Source organism: Pan troglodytes, chromosome 15 (assembly GCF_028858775.2).
Source record: "Pan troglodytes isolate AG18354 chromosome 15, NHGRI_mPanTro3-v2.0_pri, whole genome shotgun sequence".
NCBI classification, from domain to species: Eukaryota; Metazoa; Chordata; class Mammalia; order Primates; family Hominidae; genus Pan; species Pan troglodytes.
Window position 1 is genome coordinate 100,837,347 of NC_072413.2, and position 27,147 is coordinate 100,864,493.

General features: G+C 43.9%; 1 protein-coding gene across 11 annotated transcripts in view; it reads left to right on the plus strand.

The window, feature by feature from the left end:
• TRAF3 (TNF receptor associated factor 3) overlaps nt 1–27,147 on the plus strand; it is a 130,049-nt gene that overhangs the window by 48,206 nt on the left and 54,696 nt on the right. For 7 of the 11 annotated variants that reach the window (XM_024348934.3, XM_063793901.1, XM_063793904.1 and 4 more), the window contains one exon: nt 5,319–5,464. The exons of 3 other annotated variants lie outside the window; for them this stretch is intronic. The gene's annotated coding sequence lies outside the window, so the exon portion shown is untranslated. Of the gene's footprint in view, nt 1–927; nt 1,008–2,161; nt 3,584–5,318; nt 5,465–27,147 lie in introns of those variants that run through there. One more of the 11 variants, XM_063793900.1, reaches the window with a different exon arrangement.

A 27,147-nucleotide genomic window follows, 5' to 3' on the forward strand; every position in this document is an offset into this window, starting at 1 on the left:
GTAGGATAGGTCTTACTCCTTTCTTAGACAAGGAATCTGGGATCCAGAAGGAGTGAGCGGTTGGTTAGGAGGAGTCAGTGCCAGAGGGAGGCAGCATGCCCTTTCTGCTCTGCCCACGCTGTGAGGACACCGGGCCGTGCCTTCGCCAGGAGGAGGTCATGCCAAGTCCAAAGCGTCAGGCCGCTCAGAGCCAAGCAGCTTTGCTGGAGCACCCACTGGTGTACTTGGAAAGTGATTTCTCCTGTTAAAGCCTCGCTGCCACCTCAACCGTAAACTGGAGACAGTAGGAAGCCACCTTCACAGGCCTGCGGGGACCTGGCACCCGTGCATCAAACCTTGCTGCCCTTAGTCAGATGGTCGAATTGAGAGGCAGTTGGAAGGGTCCTGTGGTGTGCTCCTTCTGGGACCTTCTGCCACGCCCTGGAGGCAGGTTGCGCCCCTGCCCATCTCTTCCCACCAGTGGACACTCCCTTCAGCCCTGGGCCAGCTGTGGGGCCCTCCTCTGTAGGCGCTGGCTGTTCCAGGAGGCACAAGAGTGTTGGTGTGGGACCTTCCCACTGCTCGAGATCCCCCACGGAGAGCCCACTCAGGCTACGCATGGGCTTCTGGCCGTGTGGGTCAGCGTCACAGGACGGACAGATCAGTGGGGGAAGAGTCATCCTGCAGCGCTGCCACCACTGGAGGCTGGTGAGAGTGGCGCTGCCACAGAGAACAAGCCTTGATCCCTGGCTTGAAAGGCAGAGTTCTTCTGGAACTTCTGCGGGGAGTGCCCAGAGTGGCACCTAAATGCGTCTAGAAGCGCTTGATGAAAGTTCCTCTGAGGCTTTTAAACTGCTTGAGTGAGTCTCTCTGAAGCACGGTGATGGCAAAAGGAAACCACCTCACGCTACCTCTTTGTGCCTTCTCTTCTCTCCTCATCTCCCGTAGGCCGTAGGTGTTCCCTGTCAGGAATCTACGCGGAGGCATGTCTGCTGTGGCCAAATGTGTTCATTCGTTCATATCTCACAGTAAGAGGGAAGGGTGGGGGAGGAAGACTGCTGTATTTCCTTAAAAGTGTTTCTGTAACTCGAATCCCTCCCACCCCCGTGAGGTAACAACGTCTTTTCCAGTTGGTGTCAGTGAACTCTGTTTTGGGTACCTACAAAAGCAGAAGGGGAGGTTAGGATGTGGCTGGAGGAGGCTGGTTCCTGGGTGTAAATCCTGGCTCTTCTGCTTGATCTGACTGTGCCTCAGCATCCTCGTCTGTCTGGTGGAGCCGCCTCACAGAGGAACAAGTGAGTTGTGCATGTGGAGCAGGTGGCTGACATGTGGTGAGTCCTCCAGGAATGTGGCAGCAGAAGGAACACGTTGAGCACCGCAGATACAACCCTGACCACCACTGCAGGGCTTCTGTGCGGGGGCAGCTGCAGAGCCGCCGCTTCAGGACAGCATGGGAGCTGCTGGAGGTCGGGGGAGCTCAGGGAAAGGGCCTTGCTGCCAGGGGTGGGAAGGGAGTCAGTGAAGACGTCCTGGAGGAGAAGATTCCAGAGCCTGAGATGTGAAGTAGGTTAGGTAGCCAGAGACAAGGCAAAGAAGGGCCATTTTCATCAGAGAACAGCATAACATTGGCAGAGGTCTGACATGTCATTTCCTGTTACTAGAATTGGGGAGTGACCAGTAGATTCTTTAATTTGTTTATTCATTCGTGCAGTCCTTCACCTCACACCTGTTCAGGGTCCGGCTGGGCTCTGGACATAGGGTGGAAGAAAACCATCTGAGCAGAGGCCGCGTGGACTGTCACCTCTGTCAGGGGTGCCAGGGCTGCCAAAGGACAGCTGTTACTTATGGGTGGCGGCGTGGTGAGGTCGCACAACACAGAGCTGCCCTGCTGTGTCCATGCCCTGGTGCCTCCCTGCAGTCACCATGTGCCTTGGGCAAATGGAGGCCTCAGGTCCCAGACATAGGCTCTGTCAGTGGTGGTGGCGGTGGCTGTACCTGCTCCGGGCTGCTGTGAGGGAGGGACGGGCTCCGGCCACAGGCGTGCAAGGTCCCCTTGCAGAGGACCTCCCTCACCTGCTGAGGAATGTGTACAGCCATCTGGAGGGTGTTCTCCCCCTGGCCCTCCCTGTAGTCCAGCTGAGTCCACGTCCTTCAGCCCCTTTTCAATGTTCCTTTCTCACAGAACCTTGTCCTGGAGGTGCACTCGGGCCCGGGTTCTTCCTCCTGTGCGGTGCCAAGCCCTCCTCCACCACGCATGATGGTGTGTTCTCCGTGACTCTTCCTCCTAGAGCACCGCTGCCCGCCCTGACGGCGGTTCCCCACAGTCAGATTGAGTATCCCTTATCTGAAATGCTTGGGACTAGAAGTGTTTCAGATTCTGATCTTTTTGGATTTTGGCATATTTGAATATGCATAATTGGATATCTTGGGGATGAGACTTAAGTGTAAACACAAAATTCTTTTCATATACACCTTATACACATAGCCTGAAGGTAATTTTATGCAATATTCTTAAATATTTTGTGCATGAAACAGAGTTTTGACTGTGACCCGTCACGTGAGGTCAGTTGGAGAATTTTCCTCTTGTGGTGGTATGTTGGTACTCAGAAAGTTTCGGATTTTGGAGCAGTTTGGATTTTTGGATTAGGGATGCTCCATTTGAATATCCTTTTTATATACAGCACATGGTCAGTGCTGACTAAACTTAGTATTGCATGAATGAATGAAAACCAAAGGTCATTTACTAAGCGTGCTACTATTTCAGAAGCCTCTTTTTCCTAATTTGGTTCTATGGTCAGTGGTTTAATATTTCAAGTGCTCTGACCACGTAATGGTTGTTACCACACTGTGAAGGTGGCTGGGTGTTCAGTGATTGCTGCCCACAGAGGACCTGGAAGTGCTTGCTGTACTTGGTTTTCTGGAATGGAAATCATGGCTCATTCCCAGGAGCCCCTGAGCAGGGGCTTTGAGTCTGGTGCTAAGCAGCAGATGTGCAGATTCCCGCAGGGCGTACCTGAGCCCGGAGAGGGGGCGTCGTAGCGCACAGAGCACTGTTTCCGCATTCCCACCCCGCACGGCCAGTTGTCACAGCCATCCTCCAGTAAAAACCAGAAACCAGTCAACCTCTATGAGACAGGTAGGAAATCTAGAAAAAGCCTCAGGTGTTCACAGCATTTTTTAAAGATTCTTTAAAAATCTTTGTGATTGGAAAGACTGCTTCCTGTGCCAGAGAGTCTCTCTCCAGCGCTTTTGCTTCTGAGGTTGGTAGCTTTCAGAAAGACTGCAATGCAGCGGTTACCAAAGTCCTTGTTAATATGGAAACAACTCGTGGTGAAGCCTTTTGCTCCCCTTCACAACTGCTGACTGTTGCCTGCAGTCGGAAGGAGGAGATAATGAAGGTAATACTCCTCCGGACCTGGCAGTTTAGTGATTAGAACGTACGCGATTCTGTGAATGCTGTGGCTGGCACAGCATGTCCTGCAGCAGCTCTGTCAACTTACTGATGCAGTGGGCTTCCTGGGAACGTGAAGCTGAAGATGTCTTTGCAGTTTGTGCACGATAATTTTGTTTTCATCTGTCTGTTCAGATGGTGGATTATAAGAAGGTAAGGGACTTTACAGATCATGCATATATGTATTTTAAATGTTTATGAATATCCCTAATCAAGGTAAAGAATTATGATTGAATAGACCTCTTTTGAACCTAAGAAATAAAACTTTATTTCTTGTTAATGACCGTTTTGACGTTTGAAGAGTTATCTTATTTAGTCTTGACAAATGCCCTATATGAGTGAATTATTGAAGATGTTCTTTGAAGAGATCTGCTTTTTCTTTGATTTGCTAAACGTAGTTGGTTTCAGAGGTGTAGATACGCATAGAATATATTCGTTTCTTTAACTTAAGCAATGACAGTTACATTAATCTGGATGGAACTTTTCGTCTTAAAAAATCTCAGCCACTGGCTGTAGATGATGAATTCTAATCTCCTTAGTTCTTATTTTGCCTTTAGAAGAGCATTTTCAGATGTGTGGAGCTCTGTGTTTATCCGTGGGGTGAGCTGGGTGCTACCTCCAGCTGCTGCTCTTCGTTTATCTTAGAGGGAGGCCAAGAGTCAGAGCGGAGATTTATTTTGCAATGAATTAGTGGCCCCAAACGGTATTAAATGCATTATGGGTGGTAATTTATATGTCCAATGCCAAGAAATATAATGTTGGGGTTACCATGGCAACTGCTTGCATTCTGAAAAGCTTGTGAATGGGTTCTGAACCTTCTGGCATTGGAAGTGAGCTTTTCCAGCTGAGGGCCTGCATTCGTGATTAGTGTAAATAAATTCAGCTTTCCATATGAAGCACATCCTTTCTCTTTGTTTACCAGAGTAGTCCATTGAGCTCAGTTCTTTCTCTGGTGATGTCTGCCTTGGTCTCTTGGTTCCTGGCAACAGAATATGGTTGAGACATAGTTTTCAACTTCAGGCTGAGGAACTAGCCTGTGTGTGTGTGATGACCTGCCACCTCAGTCCATGCACTGTGTAGAAGGGGCTGGCTCATCTGTACCTCCTGAGGGCTGGCAATGCATGATGTCTCCAAAAGCACAGTTGCAGCCGCATGTGCTGGTGGGCTCCTGGCACAGCTTTCTATCCATCTGAAGGGCTTGTTTCCAGTAACACTTGCTAGGGCTCTTCCTGGGAGGCAGCCCTGCCTGTTTCCAGGGTATCATGGGGATTGGTTTTGGGGAGGGAGGCCCAAGTTAGAAAGACCCATGTTTAAAATGTCAAGCTTGTGAAAATGATAAATGAGGGCCTATTGTCTTCATTGCCGAAGATCTGTTTGCTGTTTGTTAGAAACATGTAGCACAGGCCGGGGATGGTGGCTCACACCTGTAATCCCAGCACTTTGGGAGACGAAGGCAGGAGGATCGCTTGAGCCCAGAAATCTAAGACCAGCCTGGGCAAAATAGCGAGACCTCATGTCTACAGAAAGATAAAATAAAATAAATAAATAAATAAAACTAGTTTCCCTTGTGCATTTAAAACAATGTTGACATCTTGATGGCCAGAGACTGAAATGTCTGTGTGTGATTTCAGGGGCCTGAGGTCGGAAGGTTGGAGCCTGGTGGTTGCTGCCGAGGCGGCAGCTCCTAGAGGGCCTGGCCAGACACTGGGAGAATGTTTTCATGCTCTGTAGAATTCATTCTCTTTGTTAATAAGCATTGAGATTATAGAATTTAAATGTTGAGCTTGAGGATAGACTGGCCTTGAGGCACACAGCGGGCATGCTGCTGTGGCTCACCTGTAGGCCTCAGTTAAGAATCTTTGTCTAATCCAATCCCTTTATTTTACAGATGAGGAAAATGAGGCCCAAAGAAGTGATGCCACTTGGTTAAGGTCCCAGAGCAGGTCAGAATCAGACCTAGGATCAGAAACCTGGCTCCTGGCTCCTGGCTCCTGGCTCCCTACTCTTCTAAGGATCGCTGTCCTGACAGAAGAGGTTTGCTCTCAGTTAATTGTTGATGTTGTTGATGTTGTTGTTGTTGTTTTGCTTTCCTTTTGTCAGAAAGAGGCCTGTAATAACAACAGGCATCTAATTTAGACTCTGTAATTTGGAATTTTAAAAATTCTTGTCTTCCCTTCTTCTGGTTATTTATAGAATTTCTACTCAGTGTGCTGGAGTCGCCCATAGGAGGGGCAAAGGGCATGACCTCTGCCCTTAACGCTGTGTGCTGTGATGAGAGATGGGTGCATAGCCGAGCCTGCAAACTGGAATGTTGGGATAAATTCTGGCTTGACATCTCCATTTCTGCCAGGCTGTGGTATTCTGTGTTCTTACGGAGAAGCTGCAGTGCCCAGCAGTTACCCAGGGGTGAATCTGAATCACCACCTGTTAAATCAAGGTCATGATACTGTATTTACTAAGGCAGGACAACATAGTAATTTAGGCTCAACTTACAAGTTGCAACTTATTACAAGTAATAAGAGGTTCGGCTTACAAGGTTTGAAATACAAATTGATTTTTTTAGCCAGATTCCATTGAACCCTGGTTTTTAATTTTCCAATCTTGAAAGAAGACTGAGATTTTACTGTATAACTCACTTAGGGTGACATTGTGTTTTCCTAAGTATTCTCAGTGATTTCTCCCATTCTCCCTATTCTTCTCACATGGGACTTTGACAGAGAGCTGCACCTGGGCTGGGTGTGTGGCCTCCCTCACCCAGCAGTATGGCCCAATGGTGCTATGTGACTGCTGAGTTAGGTCCTTAAAAGGGTGCAGTTTTTGCCTGGATGTTCTTTTTGGGGTACTTGTTTGCCATCCCTATGGTGAGGAAACCCATGTCGCCCACACAGGAGGACCACACAGTGAGCAGGGCATTGACATAACAAGGTGACTTCTGTTTTCTGAGTAACTTCCACCACAGTGGTGAAACTGTGTCCCCAAGCTCAGCAGGCGGAGGTAAAACATTTTTCAAAGAAAAGGGTAAGATAGGCTCTTGGTTTACCACATGGTGAAGAGAGGCCTCTGGCTCTTCCAAACTGTTGCAGATACAGCGTGCAGTGCTGGGACTTCGGTCAGGCCAGGTCCTGCCGCCTCACTTTCCAGCTCTCCTGAGTGCTCCTGGTCTGCCTTGCTCTCTGCCCAGTGCTGCCTGCTGCCCGCTGCCCTTATGTGGAGAGACCTTCTGTCTCCCAGCCCCAGCCATGGGTCCCGTTGCTCAGAATACAAGAGCCTTTCTTGGCTTAGAACTTTAATTCAAAACCCTCAGTTCTTAGAGGGTTTGTTTTCCCTTTTTTTTTGGCCTGGGATTTTGAGACTATCTAATAGTGCTGGGCAGTTTTATCATTCATCATCATGGGTAGTTTGGTTTATTACAACTTGCAGCTTCATATCTTGTAAAACAAATTCATTTCTTGCTTTCAGATTTGCTTATCTAAAAGTTTTGTTCATAATAGTAACTTAGCACAAGGCTTCTAATATATGAGTTGATGAAAAGCACCTCCTGTATCACCTTTAATATGGATAATTTTGAAGTGTAATTTAATGCCTGGAAGCCAGTTGGTACTGAGGTTTAATTTTGTACTTGGGAAAGAAGTGTGAGAAGAAAAGTATCCTTTTTTCCTTAAATTTATTTTTCTTAGTTGACATATAAAATTATATATATATTTATCATGTACAACATGATATTTTGAAGTATATATATTATGGAATGGTTAAGTCTAGCAAATTAGCAAGTGTAAAGATAAACTCACAGTTATCTTTTTTTGTGGTGAGAACACTTTACATTTTTTCTTTCTTTTAAACATAAAATCTTTCAGAAAAGACGTCTACTTTCTCAGCATTTTTCAAGAAGAAAAGTATCTTTTTAACAAATACATTTTCTAAGCCCTGGTCTGCAACCCACTCCATTCAGTTAATATTTATCAAGCACTGGCCGGGCGTGGTGGCTCACACCTGTAATCCCAGCACTTCGGGAGGCCGAGGCAGGTGGATCACCTGAGGTCAGGAGTTCGAGACCAGCCTGGTCAACATGGTAAAACCCCGTCTCTACTAAAAATACAAATATGAGCCGGGCATGGTGGCAGGCACCTGTAATCCCAGCTACTTGGGAGGCTGAGGCAGAATTGCTTGAACCCGGGAGGTGGAGGTTGCAGTGAGCCAAGATTATGTCATTGCATTCCAGCCTGGGCAATAAGAGTGAAACTCTGTCCTCCCACCAAAAAATATATATATTTATCAAGCACTACCTACACACACACCCACTCTCTCTTATACACACACAAACACACTAATAGACATAGCAGTAATATATATTAAGCATGAATACAGCAAGAAGTTTGGTACCCTAGAATTAGAACGGGTTTTTTTTTCGTATATAATCTGCAAAATGAGATATTGAATTGATGTTTAATACTAAGCTACTTCTTAAGCATTTGATTTTTCTTACTGCATTTACCTATGTTTATAATTTTAAAATCTGAGAATTATAGAAAATACGTAATTTCTACTTATCTTTCAGATTATAGCTTAAATGTCCTCTCCTGGGGTGGGGGAGGTCCCCATATCCACATAAATGGGTGTGACCTCCATGTGCACTGTGCACTTCCCTTTGGTACTTTTCGTCTCACACACATGCACACCCTGCACAGACACACACACTCTTATTGCTGGTGTTGTGTCTTCTTGCCTGTGGACTGTCAGCTCTGTGAAGGGGAGGCTTCTGTCTTTCTTGTCCCTCTCCCTTCTGTGGCACTCAGTACATGTTGGGTGAATGAATGAATACTGGACACAGACGCTTCCCTTGAAGGTGGTTGGATGATCTACCCTTTCCTTATAGGACTTTTTCAGATGTTTTCAAATTCAACCAAGAAATCTTTTTTTTCTATTACTAAGTTACTGCTTTTCCAAATTATTGAATACTTCTATTTTCTCCTGCCTTTAAGGAGTAGGAAACAACTAAGAACAGATGATGTCTCATGTTCCGAATGGATCCTTCCTTCCTTTGCTTTTCCCTCAAGTTCTTTCTCATGCAAGCAAACACCCATATTGTGAGGGGTAGCAAATTTAAATGAGTCCTTTGCATTCGAGTATAGAGATGACTGAGGAGAATGAGGTAGTTTGGAAAAACCTGCCTCAGTGCTTTTGATATTTTAATTTATAGGCAATTCTTTAAGTTTCATTTTTCTCAAGACAAATGCCAGACTGTGGAAAGGGTGCTGTCATTTAAAAATATTTGGGCATGTGGCCGGGTGCGGTGGCTTACGCTTGTAATCCCAGCTCTTTGGGAGGTCGAGGCGGGTGGATCACGAGGTCAGGAATTCGAGACCAGCCTGGCCAACACTGTGAAACCCCATCTCTACCAAAAATACAAAAATTAGCTGGGTGTGGTGGCACCTGTAATCCCAGCTACTCAGGAGGCTGAGGCAGGAGAATGGCTTGAACCCGGGAGGCGGAGGTTGCAGTGAGCCAAGATTGCGCCACTGCACTCCAGTCTGGGCAACAAAGCTAGACTTTGTCTCGGAGGGGAAAAAAAAGAATATTTGGGCGTGCATACTGCCCAAAGCGATTTACAGACTCTCTGCTATTCCTAGCAGATTACCGAGGACCTTCTTCACAGAACTAGAAAAACACTGCTTTAAAATTCATATGGAACCAAAAAAGAGCCCAAATAGACAAGGCAGTCCTAAGCAAAAGAACAAAGCTGGAGGCATTCTGTTACGCAACTTCAGACTATACTACACGGCTACGGCAACCTAACAGCATGGTACGGGTACAAAAGCAGACACCAATGGAACAAAAGAGAGAGCCCAGAAATAAGGCTGCACACCTACAACCATCTCATCTTTGACAAAGCTGACAAAAGCAGTGGGGAAAGGACTCCCTATTCAATCAGTGGTGCTGGGACGACTGGCTAGCCACATGCAGAAGATTGAAATTGGACCCCTTCCGGCCGGGCGTGGTGGCTCACGCTTGTAATCCCAGCACTTTGGGAGGCCAAGGTGGGTGGATCACGAGGTCAGGAGATCGAGACCACGGTGAAACCCGTCTCTACTAAAAATACAAAAAAATTAGCCGAGCGTGGTGGCGGGCGCCTGTAGTCCCAGCTACTCCGAGAGGCTGAGGCAGGAGAATGGCGTGAACCCGGGAGGCGGAGCTTGCAGTGAGCCGAGACTGCGCCACTGCACTCCAGCCTGGGTGACAGAGCGAGACTCCGTCTCAAAAAAAAAAAAAAAAAAAAAAAAAAAAAGAAATTGGACCCCTTCCCTACACCATGTACAAAAATCAACAAAAGATGGATTAAAGACTGAAATGTAAAACCCAAAACTATAAAAACCCTGCAAGACAACCTAGGCAATACCATTCTGGACACAGGAACTGACAAAGGTTTCATGAAGAAAACACCAAAAGAAATTGCAACAAAAGCAAAAATTGACAAATGGGATCTAATTAAACTTAAGAGCTTCTATACAGCAAAAGAAATTATCGACAGAGTAAACATACATCTTACAGCATGGGAGAAAATATTTGTAAATTATGCATCTGACAAAGGTCTAATATCCAGCATCTATAAGGAACTTAAGAAACTTAAGAACTACAAGAAAAAAACCAACCCCATTAAAAAGTGGGCAAAGGGCATGCACAGTTAGTTTTCCAAAGAAGATGCACATGCAGCCAACAGGCATATGAAAAACAGCCCAAATCACTGACCATTAGAGAAATGCAAATCAAAACCACAGTGAGATAGCATCTCACACCAGTCAGAATAACTATTATTAAAAAGTCAAAAATAAGATGCTAGTGAGGGTATGGAGAAAAGGGACTCCTAATACACTGTTGGTGGAGTGTAAACTAGTTCAACCGTTGTGGAAAGCAATATGGTGATTCCTCAGCTAAAAATAGAACTACCATTTGACCCAGCAATCCCATTACTGGTTATATATACTCGAAGGAATATAAATTGTTCTACCATAAAGATATGTACACATGTGTGTTCACTGCAGCACTATTCACAATAGCAAAGACATAGAATCCACTGAAATGCCTGTCAGTGGCAGATTGGATAAAGAAAATTTGGTACATTTATATCATGGGGTACGATGTAACTGTAAGAAAGAATGAGATCCTCTTGTCTTTTGCAAGAACGTGGTTGGGAGCTGGAGGCCATTATCCTCAGCAAACGAATGCAGGAACATAAAACCAAGTACCGAATGTTCTCACTTATAAGTGGGAGCTAAGTGATGAGAACACATGGACACAAAGAAGGGAACAACCGACAGTAGGGCCTACTTGAGGGTGGAAGGTGGGAGGAGGGAGAGGATCAGAAAAAATAACCATTGGGTTCTAGGCTTCGTACCTGGGTTACAAAGTAATCTGTACATCAAACCCTGGTGACAGGAGTTTACCTGTATAACAAACCTGCACATGTACTTCTGAACCTAAAATAAAAGTAAAAAAAAATAATTTGGGCACGATGACTCATGCCTGGAATACTAGCACGTTGGCGGGAGGATCGCTTGAGGCCAGGAGTTTGAGGTTACACTGAGCTGTGATTGTGCCACTGCACTCCATCGTGGGTGACAGAACAAGACCCTGTCTCTAAAATATTTATCTACATGATATATACATTTGGTGGGTGCTTTGGTCCCAACTGTCTGTGACCATCTGGGGCAGAGCCAGTGCCGTGTGCAAGGTGTACTGCCTGCACACAGCACAGGAGGCTGGGGCTGGCCAGGGCCTGTGCACCTGCTCCTCTGTGCCTGGCTTGTGGATGCCCCTCACTCGCTGAGTCTTTTCTGAAGTCATTTAGCAGCACTGCCACTGCTCTAACCTACATTTAAAGATTTATTTTCATAATTTTCTGGCAGAAAATTTTATTAATGTAGCCATTTTATTTGTATAATGATTGTTGAGAATAGAATATTTTATGTTCAAGATATTGATTAATTTTTGGAGAAACTAAGAAATTTGATGTTGCATAACAAATCTCTTTAAATTCACGGTGTAAACTGCAGTGAATCATTAGTGTATTAGCTAAAAGCCAACATTGCAGAATATAGTTTATTTGAAAGGCCGCTTAGATGAAAATTCTAGGGTGATCTGGAAATGTTTTACACTTTTGTATAAGTGATCATTGGATGCTACTTAGGAGAGTTTGTACTAGTGTGTCTAGCAGTTGTAGCAAGGTGAGGTGGGTGGCCACATTTGATTATGAAGTAAATTTATTCTAGAGAGTTTATATAGCATGAAGAATATTACAATCAAAGAAGTGTTACACTACATATCTTAAACTTTTAACATGACTCTTATCTAGCTATAAAAATATGTCTGACATTTTGTGTTTTAGGAATGAAGTAAGTATGCAGTGGTAATGAATGTTTGATCATGATTTCAGGTGAGTAAGACGTCAGGGAAACCTATCACAGTTCCATAAGCAAAAATGAAAAAAATTCACTGAGGTATATTGCTACAAAATGGCTTCTTTCCCCCAAGAATAGCTGTAACTGTGACTGAGTAGCGCAGCACAGCCCTTCCATTCTCCCCTTGCTCTTTCCTCCTCCTCATCCAGATGCATTTGGATGATACTGTTCAAAAGTAAGCTAAATAATTGTACTCAATTTTCATATTAGAGTAGCTAGAAATTAAGCAAGTAATTTGTGTGTGTTTTTTTTTTGGGGGGGGGGGTGAAGGTCTTGCTCTGTTGCCCAGGCTGGACTGCAGTGGTATAATGACAGCTCGCTATAGCCTCAACCTCCTGGACTTAAGCCATCCTCCCGCCTCAGCCTCCTGAGTAGCTGGGACCACAGGTGCATGCCACCACACCTGGCTAATGTTCACATTTTTTATAGACATGGGGTCTCACTATGTTGCTCAGGCTGGTCTTGAACTTCTGGCCTCAAGTGATCCTTCCACCTTGACCTTCCAAAGTGCTGGGATTACAGGTGTGAGCCACCGTGCCTGGCCTCCAAACAATAATTTAAATGATGTGATAAATTTTATTTTAGCCTAGCCGAGATCTTAAAATCTATTTTGAAGTCAGGCACTAGCCTTATTTGGTTCAGCTAAAGGTGCTCCCTGGTGCATCAGGTTGTGAATGTCATATATGAGTCCTAAGGGAGTAAACAAACTCTGGCTGTGTCAGTGCTGAAATTCAAAACAGTAAAAAAAAAAGATACTTGGTTTTAAAATGGGGTGGATGCATCTATTGGGCTTTATTGATATTTTGGAAATTTTGAGATATGTATTTTGCCTCTTGCTAAGGAATTAGATAATCGTGCAGGGTTTGAACTGACAGTTGTCAAAGTCAGCAAAAATACTATGGTCAAATTGCTGGGTCTTTGAGACCTAGGTTTTAGTCCTGTTAACTCTGACTTTGGGCAAGTTGTTTGATGTAATTGTTTTAGTTCCTCAACAATCCAGACCCTGGCCAGCAGAGTTGGAGCATTGAATGATCTTTCTAAAATAATTTGAGCATACAAATGGCAAATCTGATTTAACAGCATAACTGTTGATTCTTACGGCACAAGTCAGTGAGCCTGTCTTTGTTGAGGTAGTCGCGGTGTGATAATAGACATAGTAGTTAAGAACACTGACGAGGTAGACCGCTGTGCCGCTTAGTAACGTATCGTGTTGTGAAGCTGCTGAATCTTCGTACTCTAGTTTCCTCATCTCTATAACAGGCAAATTTGTAATTGTGACAAATAATAACTACAAGAAGTAAATTAATAACTAAGACCAAATGCATACTGTGTGGCCAGCACCATTGTAAGTGCTGAGGATACAAACCTGAACAAGACACATTGCTGTCTTCAGAAAGCTCACAGTCAGATGGGAGAGAGAGAAGGAAGCAAGGCAAGTACAGGCTTGTAAGTGTTGTGATGGGTGTCCTTATAGGAGCAGGATTTCAGGAGGTAAGGTCAGTTTCCCTGGGAAGGGAGAGTTAGAGAAAAGATGCTCGCAGTTTAATTCACCAAACAAGTGGTACCTGCTGGGTGTGCCTGCCGTCCTGCTAGGCATTGAGACTACAGGATAAATTTAGCATGATCCCTGCTCTAAAGGAGCTTAAAGTTTAGTGGAAAACCATGAGTCTAGTGATAAATAGTAGTTGTCAAGATACTTGAATGGAGTCTTGCAGATGAAGTGTTTGACAGGCAGTGGAAGAACAAAAACACAGAAGGAGACAGTCGTTGCGGCTGGAGCAGAGTTTGCAAGTCCACTCCTGGTGAGGGAGGGGATGCTGAGCCAGCAGGGCAGGGTCTACTCACACCCAGAGGCTGGCTCGGAAGCAGCAGATGTAAAGGGAAGTGTGTATTGGAGGGGGTATGTTGTGAATTTGATGATGTCTGATTGTTACATTGAATTCCATGAGTTCTAGACAATTTCTTCATGATAATTACCCTCTTAAATTTCATAATCTTCATTCCCCCACTAAATTTAATACCATAACATTTTTAATTTAAAAAACACCTTTTTTGTCAGTACTTTTGAAAACATTTTCCTGCACCTGTGCCTTCTATGAAATGAACGCTGTAGAGAATCTGTGGAAATCGGCTCATGGTAGAAGCTTTCCTTGTCATATGGATGAGTCCTTTTGCTTGCCCAGTGCCCTCCTGGCATATTGATGAGGTAGGATTGGGAGTTAGGAACGCCTACAAAATGAGCAGGCTAATTTCGAACGGATGCTAATCCTGCAAAACCAAGAGAGAAGCTTATTGGTTGATTTGCCTTTTTTTTTTTGAAACAGTCTCACTCTGTCACCCAGCCTGTAGTGCAGTGGCACGATCTTTGCTCACTGCAACCTCTGCCTCCTGGGCTCAAGCGATTCTCCTGCCTCAGCCTTCTGAGTAGCTGGGACTACAGGTGCACGCTACCACTTCTGGCTGATTTTTTGTATTTTTAGTAGAGACGGGGTTTCACCTTGTGGGCCTGACTGGTCTCAAACTCCTCACCTCAAGTGATCCGCCCATCTTGGCCTCCCAAAGTGCTGGGATTACAGGCATGAGCCACTGTGCCCAGCCATTATTTGCTTTTAGTTGAATTTGTGTGTTTGGAGACTGAGCACTTACTTTCAACAGTGAAGAAATTGACTTGGCAGCAGTTGCTGCAGGTGGCTGTTTTTGGTCTACCTCATACTGTCAGTGTGTCGCCCAGATACTATATAATTACTCAGTTATTTTGCAGTCACAACATCTTTGTGTGTCTGTATTTATTTAGTAATTAGAAGAAAGTTTTTATGTTCTCATAGTATCTTCCTGTCTACACAGTGCTTTTGTTTACTAATTTATATCCATTTGATACACATCTAATGATTGCCTCTGATGGGTATATGTGGGAACATGTACATTCCCTACTGTTAGTTGCAAATAGTGAGAAGTAATTAGAGCATAATGTTTCACATCGAAGTAATCTCTTTTTCAAAGACATCTCTGAGAATGAAAACATTAAGTTTGGCAGTTCCGACAAACTCTTATAGTGATAAGGTATTAGTCTAATTCTACTTAGTAAGAAAGTTATTCCTGGAGACTTCCATTTCCACTATGATGGAATTAGAGGTGATTTACGCCCCCCAACCCAGGACTAGGGTAAGGCAAGTGAGGCACTTGCCTCAGTGCAGAATTTAAAGGGACACCCAAAATCTCAGTAATCGAGATTATTAATATTTTAATGCAGTGCTTTAAAAAAATCAAATTTGATGCAAAAAAAATCCATGATGAAAAACAAAATTATTTTTTACTTTTTAAGACAGGGTCTTGCTCTATTGCCCAGGCTGGAGTGCAGTGGAGCAATCATAGCTCACTACAGCTATGGTAATACAGATGGGAGGGCTCAAGTGATCCTCCAGCCTCAGCCTCCTAAGTAGCTGAGACTACAGGCACATGCCACCACGTCTGGATAATTTTTTATTTTTTTTTTGTAGAGTGGTGTCTCACTGTGTTGCCCATACTGATCTCAAACTCTGAGCTCAAGCAGTCCTCCCGTCTTAGCCTCCCAAAGTGCTGAGATTATTGGAGTGAGCCACCACGCCTGGCCCAAAACCCAAATTTGAAAGACAGGATCAGTATTAATGATTTTTCTTTTTGTCTCAAGCTCCAGCATGGCTTGGCAAGACACCATTATCGATATTATATATAAAATTTTGGTATTTTGTACCTCGTGGGTTTTTTCATTAATTTTGATTTTATCTCTATTACTGAGTTTTTTTGACACTCAATTAAGATTTGTGCCTAAGGCAAGTACCTCACTTGCCTTGCCCTAGTCCCAAATTGACTTCTATCTTAAACAACTTGAAAACCAGACAAAATATATGAAGTAATAGTTTTCATACATTTGACAGAAGGCTGGTTAGGACTATGTTCCTTGAAATAAGGGGAACAAACAAAACAAGCCCTGCAGTATTCCAGCTTATACCCCACAGCATGAGACTGCACTTTTTTCTATAAAGGGCTGTATAGTAACCATTGTAGGTTTTGGGGGCCGGATGCTGTTAATGTCACAACTACTCTGCTATGCTCTGTGCCTGCTTTCATCCTAAGTATGTAAGTGAATGGACATGGACGTATTACAATAAAACCTTTCTGACACAAACAGCCTTAGTTTGTCTCGAGAGGCAGTTTCCATGTTTCAGGGCAGGAAGAGAGAAGTCAAACAGAACCCACTGGCTTCACTAAAGTGATGATACAGGAGAAATTGGGGAGGACAAGACAGCTAGAATTTGTAGAGGAAAACATAGGAGAGGAGGGAGCAGGTTAGAGAGAGAGCTCTAGAGATCTGCAGAAGGGCGCCCTTGAGGCGTTGGCTGCATCCTGGTCTGCACGTGCCCAAGAGGAAGCACCTCAAGGCTGGGAGGAGAACCACCAAAAAGGAGAAGGCCAAGCACTTCTTGGACATCAGTTGCACAGGGCTGGGAATAGTTTGTGTTCCCACCACCCAGGGTGGTCTCAGGTAGATCCTTTGAAGGGTTGCCTTTTCATCTTTGTTAGCGTGGGTTCAGAGCAGCTTTTTCATCTATGGTGTCAGGACGATTCCTCAGAAGGGCTGCCTTAGCAGTGGGGCTGAATTATCCATAGACCAATGGGCTGCTCCCGACTTGCCCTAACTGATTACAGATAGCTTGATTACATTATCAGAACCAAAGCCCCGACTATATTTAAAAAGGATGTAATAAAACTAGCACCCAAAAATGTAAAAAGAAATTGTGTCTAGCATCTAATAAATAATTACCAGGTATGCAGAGAAGCAAGGAAATGTGATATTAACCAGGAAGAAAATCAAGAGAAACAGAACCCAGAATGACAAGGGATGATGCAATTAGCACACAAACATTAAAATAACTTATAAATATGTTGCACACTCAACATAAAATGTAGAGAAAAACATAAGCATACTGAGTGAAATGAAAGACTCAAAAAAGATTGAAATAAAACTTCCAGAGATGAAAATAGAATATATACAATATATAAAATGCCAGGCGCAGTGGCTCACACCTATAATCCCAATTCTTTGGGAGGCTGAGGTGGGCAGATCATTTGAGGTCTGGAGTTGAAGAGTAGCCTGGCCAACATGGCGAAACCTCGTCTCTACTGAAAATACAAAAATTAGCCGGGCGTGGTGCAGGCGCCTGTAATCCCAGCTACTCGGGAGACTGAGGCAGGAGGATCACTTGAACCAGGGAGGTGGAGGTTGCAGTGAGCCGAGATCACACCACTGCACTCCAGCCTGGCGACAGAGCAAGACTCCGTCTCAAAAATAAATAAATAAATAAAAATAATATATATTTTATTTATATAATAAAATATATAATAATAAAATAAATTTATATATAGTAAAATAATATATACACGTATATGTATATATAATGCAGTAGAGGGATCACAACAGGTTATTACGACAGAAGAAAAGAGTTCATGAGCCTGAAGACATAGCAGTAGAAGCTTTCCAAAGCACAGCACAGAGAATCCAGACTGCGTGAGATCACAGAGCATCAGCAGCCTGTGGGACAAAGTCAGCTGACTTAAGATATGTATAACCTAGTTCCAGAAGGAGAAGAGGAGGGAATGGAAAAAATATTTGGAGAAATAATGGCTGGAAATTTTCCAAATTTGATGAAAAATGCAAACTATGAAGCTCAAAAACTCCAAACAGAGCAAATATAAAGAAATCCAAGGTACCTCATAATCAGATTGCCAGAAAACCAGTGATCAAGATCAAAAGCTTTCAAAGCAGCCAGAAGAAAAGACACATTACAGAGGAATACAGTTGCTAATAACAGCGATTCCTGGTCACATCTTGTGTGAACCAGAAGACAACAGAGCAACATATTCAAAGTACTGAAAGAAAAAAACCTGTTAGAGTTCTGTATCCAGCAAAAATGTCTTTCAAAAATGAAGGATAAATTTTTATTTATTTCAAAAGTAAAGAAATTTTTAGGCCAGGCATGGTAGCTCACACCTGTAATCCCAGCACTTTGGGAGGCCGAGGTGGGCGAATCACCTGAGGTCGGGAGTTTGAGACCAGCCTGGCCAACATGGTGAAACCTCGTCTCTACTAAAAAAAATTAGCTGGGTGTGGTGGCAGGTGCCTGTAATCCCAGCTACTCGGGAGGCCGAGACAGGAGAATTGCTTGAACCCGGGAGGCAGAGGTTGCAGTGAGCCGAGATCGTGCCACTGCACTCTAGCCTGGGCGACAGAGCGAGACTCCATCTCAAAAAAAAAAAAACCCAAAAACAAAAATAAATTTTTAGGCCAATAGACATCAGAATTTATTGCCAGCAGAATGGCACTAAAGGAATATTAAAGGAAATTCAGATAGAAAGAAAATAATATTTGATGGGAAAAATTTTTATTTATATATATTTTGGAGACAGGATCTCACTCTAGTGCCCAGGCTGGAGTGCAGTGGGTGTGATCTCGGCTCACTGCAATCTCTGTCTCCCGGGCTCAAGCAGTCCTCCTGCCTCAGCCTCCCTAGTAGCTGGGACTATAAGCGTGTGCCACCATACCCAGCTAATTTTTGTATTTTTTGTAGAAACGGAGTCTCACTGTGTTCCCGAGGCTGGTCTCGAACTCCTGATTTCAAGCAATCCACCCATCTCAGCCTCCCAAAGTGCTGGGATTACAGGCGTGAGACACTGCACTCAGGCTTAAATAGTCAGTTTCCATCTGGGGCCAGGCATGGTGTCTCACACCTGTAATCGCAGCACTTTGGGCAGGAGGAGAGGGCAGATTGCTTGAGCTTGGGAGTTTGAGGCTACAGTGAGCTATGATCACACCACTGTACTCCAGCCTGGGTGACAGAGTGAGACCCTGTGTTTCTAAAAGGAAAAAAAAAAGTGGTAAAATTGACAAAGCTCCAGTGAAACTGATAAGGAAGAAAAAACAGATATAAATAACGAAATGAAATGAAAAAGGTGAAAACACTATGGATTCAGTAGACTGTTAAGATATCATAAAAGGATATTAGAATTAGCATCACGCTATATACATTTGAAAATTTAGATAAAATAGACAAATTTCTTTCAAAATGTAACTTAACTAAAAGTAACTGAAGAAATAGAAAACCTTAACCAGTCCTATGACTATTAAAAATGTTTAGATTTAAACAAATGTATGATTGAGGGAATGCTGGGAATGTGTGTAAACACATACATATGTTGTCATGTGTTACCTTAATTGACCTATACAGTTCTTGAGTACAAGATTAAAACCTGTTTCTGAGTATGTGATTGTATCAATGAGGGCTCTTTCTGATGTAAATTTTGAGAAATTCAACCTTAGTTGTTTTAAGTAAGTAAAAAGAAGGTTTATTGATCATCTGATAGAAAAACCTAAGGCAGGGCTAGCTATAGATGGTTCACTTGGGCCAGTTTCTTCCCCAGCATCCTCCTTCATGTGTTCAGGTTCTTTGGGAAAGAGGGAGAATCTCTTTAAGTCCCATAGTGGGAAGAGGAGACCCATTAATCCTGACCTGGGTTGTGTGTTCAGAGATGAGCCAACTCTGGGCAGGAAAATAAGATGCTCTGAATGACCAGGTGCAAATCACAGGCTTTACCTGGGCCCAGGTGTTGGAGTCAGCGCCCCTGGAAGCTGTGGACTGAGCTGGGAATTTATACCTGACAAGGAATCAGGGTGCAGGAACCATGGGGAAGGTGAACAAATATTTGGCTACAAAATTAAATCTCCATTGCAGTAATTGCCAGATGTAAAATTTCATGAATTCTTTATTCAAAATTATGATGAAATTCTATAATAAAGAATTCTTAGTTGGCCAGGTGTGGTGGCTCATGCCTGTAATCCCAGCACTTTGGGAGGCTGAGGCGGGAGGGTTGCTTGAGGCCAGGAGTTTGAGACCAGCCTGGGCAACATAGTGAGACTCCCACCTCTAAAAAAAAAAAAAAATGTTGTTTTTGTTTTGTTTTTTTGAGACGGAGTCTCGCACTGTTGCCCAGACTGGAGTGCAGTGGTGCAATTTTGGGTCACTGCAAGCTCTGCCTCCTGGGTTCACACCATTCTCCTGCCTCAGCCTCCCGAGTAGCTGGGACTACAGGTGGCTGCCAGCACGCCGGCTAATTTTTTGTATTTTTAGTAGAGACAGGGTTTCACCGTGTTAACTAGGATGGACTTAATCTCCTGACCTCGTGATCCACCCACCTCGGCCTCCCAAAGTGCTGGGATTACAGGCGTGAGCCACCATGCCCGGCCCTAAAAATTTTTTGTTTTTTTTTTTTTGAGATGGAGTCTCACTTTGTTGCCCAGGCTGGAGTACAGTGGTGCAATCTTGGCTCACTGCAAGCTCTGCCTCCCGGGTTCAAGTGGTTCTCCTGCCTCAGCCTCCCGAGTAGTTGGGATTACAGGCGCACGCCACTAGCTCTGGCTAATTTTTTTATTTTTAGTAGAGATGGGGTTTCACCATGTTGGTCAGGCTGGTCTCGAACTCCTGACCTCAGGTGATCCGCCCACCTCAGTCTTCCAAAGTGCTGAGATTACAGGCATGAGCACCGTGCCCAGCCTAAAAATAAAAAAAATTTTTTTTTTTTTTTTTCAAGACGGAGTCTCCCTCTGTCACCCAGGCTGGAGTGCAGTGGCGCCATCTCGGCTCACTGCAAGCTCTGCCTCGCAGGTTCATGCCATTCTCCTGCCTCAGCCTCCCCAGTAGCTGGGACTACAGGCACCTGCCACCATGCGTGGCTAATTTTTTTGTATTTTTAGTAGAGACAGGGTTTCACCGTGTTAGCCAGGATGGTCTTGATCTCCTGACCTCGTGATCTGCCCGCCTCGGCTTCCCAAAGTGCTGGGATTACAGGTGTGAGCCACTGCGCCCAGCCAAAAAAAGTTTTTGAATTTGCTGGGTGTGGTGGCACATGCTTGTAATCCCAGCTACTGGGGAGGCTGAGGTGGGAGGATCTCTTGAGCCCAGGAGTTTCAAGGCTGTAGTAAGTTATGATCATGCCACTGCACTCTAGCCTGGGTGACAGAGGTCGACCGTGTCTCAAAAAAAAAAAAAAAAGAATACTATTATACCGCTGTTCAGTTAGCAGGAATTAAAAAGTTTGGCAATTGTTGTTGAAAAAGTTTAGCAACAGAAACTCTCTCATACCCTTCTGATGGGAGTGCACATTACAGCTGCTTTGGGAAATAGTTTGGCTTTAGAGTATAAGCTAGCAATCATACTTCTAGGTATGTACACCAGAGAAATACATGCCTAAAGTGATTGAGATAGCTGTACCAGAAAAATCTTAGTCGTGTTTATATTTGCTCCAAAGCAGAAACCACCCTCGGGGATGAGAATGGATAACTAAATTATTGTATATTTACTGAGTAGAATATTACACAGCAATGAAAATAAACTACAGACACAGCAACAACAAGAAAGGCAAAGAAAAAAGCAAGACAAGAATATATGTAGTATGATTTTGTTATTTTCATCTGCTTCTGGTTTTTATATAAGTTATGTTTGGTAGGGCTGCACACCTAGGTGATAAATCTCTAAAGAAAAGTTTGGAAATGATAAACCATAAAAGTTAAAGCACAGTAGCTCATGCCTGTATTCCCAGCACTTTGGGAGGCTGAGATGGGAGGATCACTTGAGCCCAGGAGTTCCAGACCAGTCTAGGCAACACAGGGAGATCCAGCTTCTTGAAAAAAAAAAAAAAAAAAACTTATCCGGACATGGTGGCATCCTCCTGTGGTCCCAGCTACTTGGGAGGCTAAGATGAGAGAATTGCCTGAGTCCGGGAGGTCGAGGCTGCCGTGAGTTGTGATTGCACCACTGCACTCCAGCCTGGGTGACAGAGCAAGATGCTGCGTCAACAAATCAAACAAGATCATTTTGTTAAAGCTAGTACTTACTTACGTATGTGGTGGAAGGGTTTTGGGGTCAGATAGAGGCACCCAGCCTTTCTGGAGTTCTGGCAATGCTCCATCCCTTGGTGGTAGTTGGACTGGTATTTATGTAATAACTTCATGAAATGGTATACATGTTTTCTATGCTTTTCTATAAGTAAGTAATACCTCATAGTAAAAGCAGTTTTAAAATAATCAGATTTTATAGTGCATGTTCCATTCAAAAAATGTGGAAAATCCCCAAAGCACATGCATATACAGTAGTTAATCATGTTTTATCTTAAATTTATTCATATTATAGAAATTTACCTTTTGAAATTTCATTTTTATTTATTTGAGATGGAGTCTCGCTCTGTCGCCCAGACTGGAGTGCAGTGGCGTGCATGATCTCGGCTCACTGCAGCCTCCGCCTCCTGGGTTCAAACTATTCTCCTGCCTTAGCCTCCCAAGTAGCTGGGATTACAGGTGTGTGCCACCATGCCCAGCTAATTCTTGTATTTTTGGTAGAGATGGGGTTTTACCATATTGGCCCGGCTGGTCTCGAACTCCTGACCTCAGGCAATCCACCCTCCTCGACCTCCCAAAGTGCTGGGATTACAACATGAGCCACTGCGCCTGGCCTTGAAATTTCATTTTTAAAAGCTCTAAAAATTTTCCAGGTGAGAATTGACCAACTATTATTATTTTCTGGGTAAGGGACTCCACTACAGTAATTAAAGAAGGATAAGGTTGGCGTTGCTTTGCTCCTTTTTTTATTGAAGTCCTTCCTTCCTGATCAAGCTTCCATATATCTCCTTAAAACATATGACACACAGGTATGCCACTAAAAAACTTAATTTGTGTAGATTTCTTTCTTCAGCTGTTACTTTTTCATCTTGCATAAAAATCAAGTAATTAAATTTTAAAACATCCTGAACATACTCATTTTTGGCTTTAGCAATTTCATTCTTCAGCAGATGTATTTGACTTTCTATATACATGGCACTTTGTTTTGGTTTGTGTCTGACCTTATTTTTATTTTTCATTTTTTTTCAAACCAGTATTAAACTGAAAATAATAGACGTCATACCTCATGGCCCAGGAATGAGTGAATAAGTTGGAAAACCAAGAGTAGTGGCCTGCATCTCTTTGTCCAAGGCCTACTTTCCAAAATCTCTCGGCCCTACCCTTCCCTAGAAGGTTCCCCACTGCAAGGAAGGCACAGGCAGCCTGGGGGTGTGACCTGCCTCATGGAGTATTGCATTTTTTGATACAAGAACTATTTGCTCCTTAACATCTTTCTCTAGGAGTTTGAAAGAAAAGAAATTACTCTGTGTTTCAGTCTCTAACTTGTGATTGAGTGGCTGAGGTGGGAGGATCTCTTGAGCCCAAGAGTTCGATACCAGCCTGGGCAACACAGTGAAACTCTGTCTAAAAAAATAAAATAATTAACTGGGGGTGGTGGTGTGTGCCTGTAGTCCCAGCTACATGGGAGGCTGAGGCAGGCGGATCACTTGAGCCCAGGAGTTCCAGGCTGCAGTGAGCTAGGATCATGCCACTGCTGCCCAGGCTGGCCATAGACCAAGACCCTGTCCCTTTAAAAAATAATAATAATCTTTCATATGTTAGAATGTTAAAAATAAGTATAAGAAGTTTGAAATGTTTGCATCCAAAGTGAGATTTAATACATAGCTATTTTTGATAAATTGAAAAGTGTCAAGAAAACTGCTGTTTAAATTTCATTTATAATCATGATCTCATCAAAGTACCATTCAATTTTCTCCAATAGTCTCTGGTATTTTTAGTTTGTTTGAAGCAGCATCCAAATAATTGCAGTTAACTGATAGGTCTGTTAAGTCTCTTAATCAATAGAATACTTTTCCCCATCCCTTTTTTCCTTGCATTTTATTTGTTGGAAAATCCAGGCTGATTGTTCAGTAGTCAGAAGTTCCCTCATTCTGGCCTTTGCTGTTTCCACCGGACATGTTCTTCTGCCTGTGGGTGGATATAGAGGCTCGATCGCTTTCTGGCTCAGCCTTTCAGCACAGGTACTTCAGAGGTGCGTGATGCCCTCACCAGGAGGCACACATCTGCACTGATGTGAGATCCAGTGTTGTTGTTGTTGTTGTTTTCTTTTTTTCCTTTTGTCTTTTTTATTTAAAAAACACGGGGTCTTGCTATGTTGCCCAGGCTGGTTTTGAACTCCTGGCCTCAAGCAGTCCTCCCACCTCTGCCTCCCAAAGTATGCTGCAAGCTTAAGCCACGGCGCCTGGCAGATCTAGTGTTTTTTGAAATCTCATGTTTTATTCTAACAATTGATCGAAACATTATAATCTGCTTCTCAATATGGCCATGTTTTATGCTTTTCACGTCTTCAAATACAGTTGACACTCCAGGAAGATGAACCTTATCACACTTGCAACTTCTGCCCCTTATACAGCCCCGGGGCTCCAGCCCCATGTGGCAGGCGTGACCTAGGGGAAGCCTCCATCTGGAGAAGTGCTGCCTGCACTTGGTTGCATATCGAGTGGACTGAGCCCTTGGCTCCTCTCCCTGCTTCCTGTCCAGATGGCAGGACTCTGGTCGTGGGCCAAAAGAGGCACAGTGTCTTTGCATATAATAAGGATTGAATGAATACTTTTAAAAAATCCTAACTCTTATGAACCAAGGGATACTGACAATGCTGGGCCCCAAATAACTATTGTTTTCTCGAAGGCTTTAAGACCATGTCTTATACTGTGATTTAATCAGGTTCTTTCCTAGGAGTCTGCCTGAGTCACTTGGTCTGTGTGTCTCTCCCTCCCTGTCCTAAGGGGGCTTTTCATGTGTGACTGTGTTCTGCCTGTCTGTCTGGTAAGAATCCAGCCTCCTGTTACTTGCCCAGGATGCTGACTGTGGGCCCTCTCCCGCAGTGGAACATTTGGCATCAGGTACCAGGAACAGAGTCAGTATGCTGAAATGTTTGCATGAATGTGGATTTTCAGAAAGCTTTCTTATCAGCAGGGCACACCTGTCTGTTCGTGATCTTTGCCCTTCTCCCTTTATTGGCATCACTTGGATGATGCCTTTAATTGCCCTGCTGGGCTTGATGTTGAGCTGCTTTTCTCCATGTGTGTCGTGTTTTGTGCTTTCTTGCAGCAGGAGCCTTTTGCTTTGTTTATCTGATGCTTCCCTTTTTTGGTTTTCCCCGGGCTTTCCAGCTCTTGGAGCACCCTTTTGTCAGCAGATGTACTTTTGTTTCCAGTTTTTAAATTCTAATTACAGTGTAGCTCAACTAAAATCATGGAACTGGGGAACATAAAACAAATCATTAGGGTAATGGAGGCATAGAAGAAAGTGAAAGGAATCCAGTCCACCTCTTTGCTGTACTAGGTATGGATATGCCTCAGCTGTGAGTGAGGGCCTTCCTGAGTAGCTGACTACAAACTAAACTTTTATGAAAGAATTTTCTTAAATAATTAGAGATGCCTTGCATTTAGTTAAAAACAAGACCTCAAAATACAGTAAATTCATGTCTAAGACTGTAGCAAACAGTAAGTAAAGTAATAGAGTAAAAATTCTGCTTAAAGAAGACTGCAGAATAAGAATTGCAGGCCGAGCGTGCTGGCTCACACCTGTAATCCCAGCACTTTGGGAGGCCGAGATGGGTGAATCACTTGAGGTCAGGAGTTCAATACCAGCCTGGCCAACATGGTGAAACCCTGTCTCTACTAAAAATACAAATAGTTGGGCATGGTGGCACACACCTGTAATCCCAGCTACTCAGGAGGCTGAGGCAGGAGAATCGTTTGAACCTGGGAGGCGTAGGATTGAACCAAGATTGCGCCACTGCACTCCAGCCTGGGCAATAGAGTGAGACTCCGTCTAAAAAAAAAAAAAAAAGTTACAGCGCTCAGAGTGCCAGATGCTGCGCTCCTGATAGTTTCTGGTCTTGGCCCTTCCTTAGCTCCTCAAAGTGCACTGGCATAGGTGCCATTTTTTAGTCACACAATTCCCTTCATTGTAATTTTCTTAGCACTGTCTTTGCTTAGTGGATCTGTTGTTGCCATTCAGCAGTACATTTCTCTCTGTGTGGAAGCAAACATCTTCTCAAACCTGATGCTCAGTGAGGATAGGCAGTGGGCTATTAAATAGGCAGTGGCCTCAGATTCCCAGCATGTGTATGATTGCCGTGCTAACCAGAGGCGCATGTGTCCAGCATCTGGGCATTGGAACCTGCAAGCTGCTCCCCCAAATCAGGATGCCAAACATTAATTGGCAAGTTACTAAAAGTTGCCTCAAATACCATCTTTAATGCATTTAACTGAATTTGCATAATTTTTCTTTATCAGCACAATAATTATTATAAATATTGTAGAATTGCCATTAACTTATAATTGTCATATCTAAATTTTAGGATAAAAATAGAACTTAACTATTTTTATACCCATATATAAGCAAGTGAAGTAAAGGTATTTATGTTTAAATCAAGAAATCTAATCAAAGGTTTTCGCAATCCTTCCAAATATGCAATCTCACTTATTTCTTGCCACTTCTGGTGATAAGCCTGTGTGTGGAAGACACGGGATTCCTGCCTGTCCACAGCTCAGTGTGAACGGACCAGATATGGTCACAGATTAGAATTTACCATCACAGGGCCGGGCGCGGTGGCTCAGGCCTGTAATCCCAGCACTTTGGGAGGCCGAGGTGGGCGGATCACGAGGTCAGGAGATTGAGACCATCCTGGCCAAGATGGTGAAACCCCGTCTCTACTAAAAATACAGAAAATTAGCCAGGCGTGGTGGCGGGCACCTGTAGTCCCAGCTACTCAGGAGGCTGAGGCAGGAGAATGGTGTGAACCCCGGAGGCGGAGCTTGCAGTGAGCCGAGATGGCGCCACTGCACTCCAGCCTGGATGACAGAGCGAGACTCTGCCTCAAAAAAAGAGAAATTATCATCACAGGCCTCGTGGGTGGTTCATGTAAGAGGCTGAGGCAGGAGGATTGCTTGAGCCCAGGAGTTCAAGACCAGCCTGGGCCACATTGGCGAGACCTACCTGGGCAACATGGCGAGACCCTGTCTCCACAAAAAATAGAAAAGTTAGCGGGGTGTGGTGGTACATGCCTGTAGTCCCAGCTGGTTGGGAGGCTGAGGCAGGAGGATCGCTTCAGCCTGGGAGTTCAAGGCTGCCGTGAGCCATGTTCGCACCACTGCACTCCAGCCTGGGTGATGGCAAGAAAAGAAAGAAAATAAAAGAAATAACCTCAAAAGAAAAAAAAGAAAAGAAATTACCTCAAAAGAAAATAAATTACCCTTACAGACATTTTATTTTTATTTTATTTTTTTTTACAGACAAGGTCTCTCTCTTGCTCAGGCTAGACTCAACCT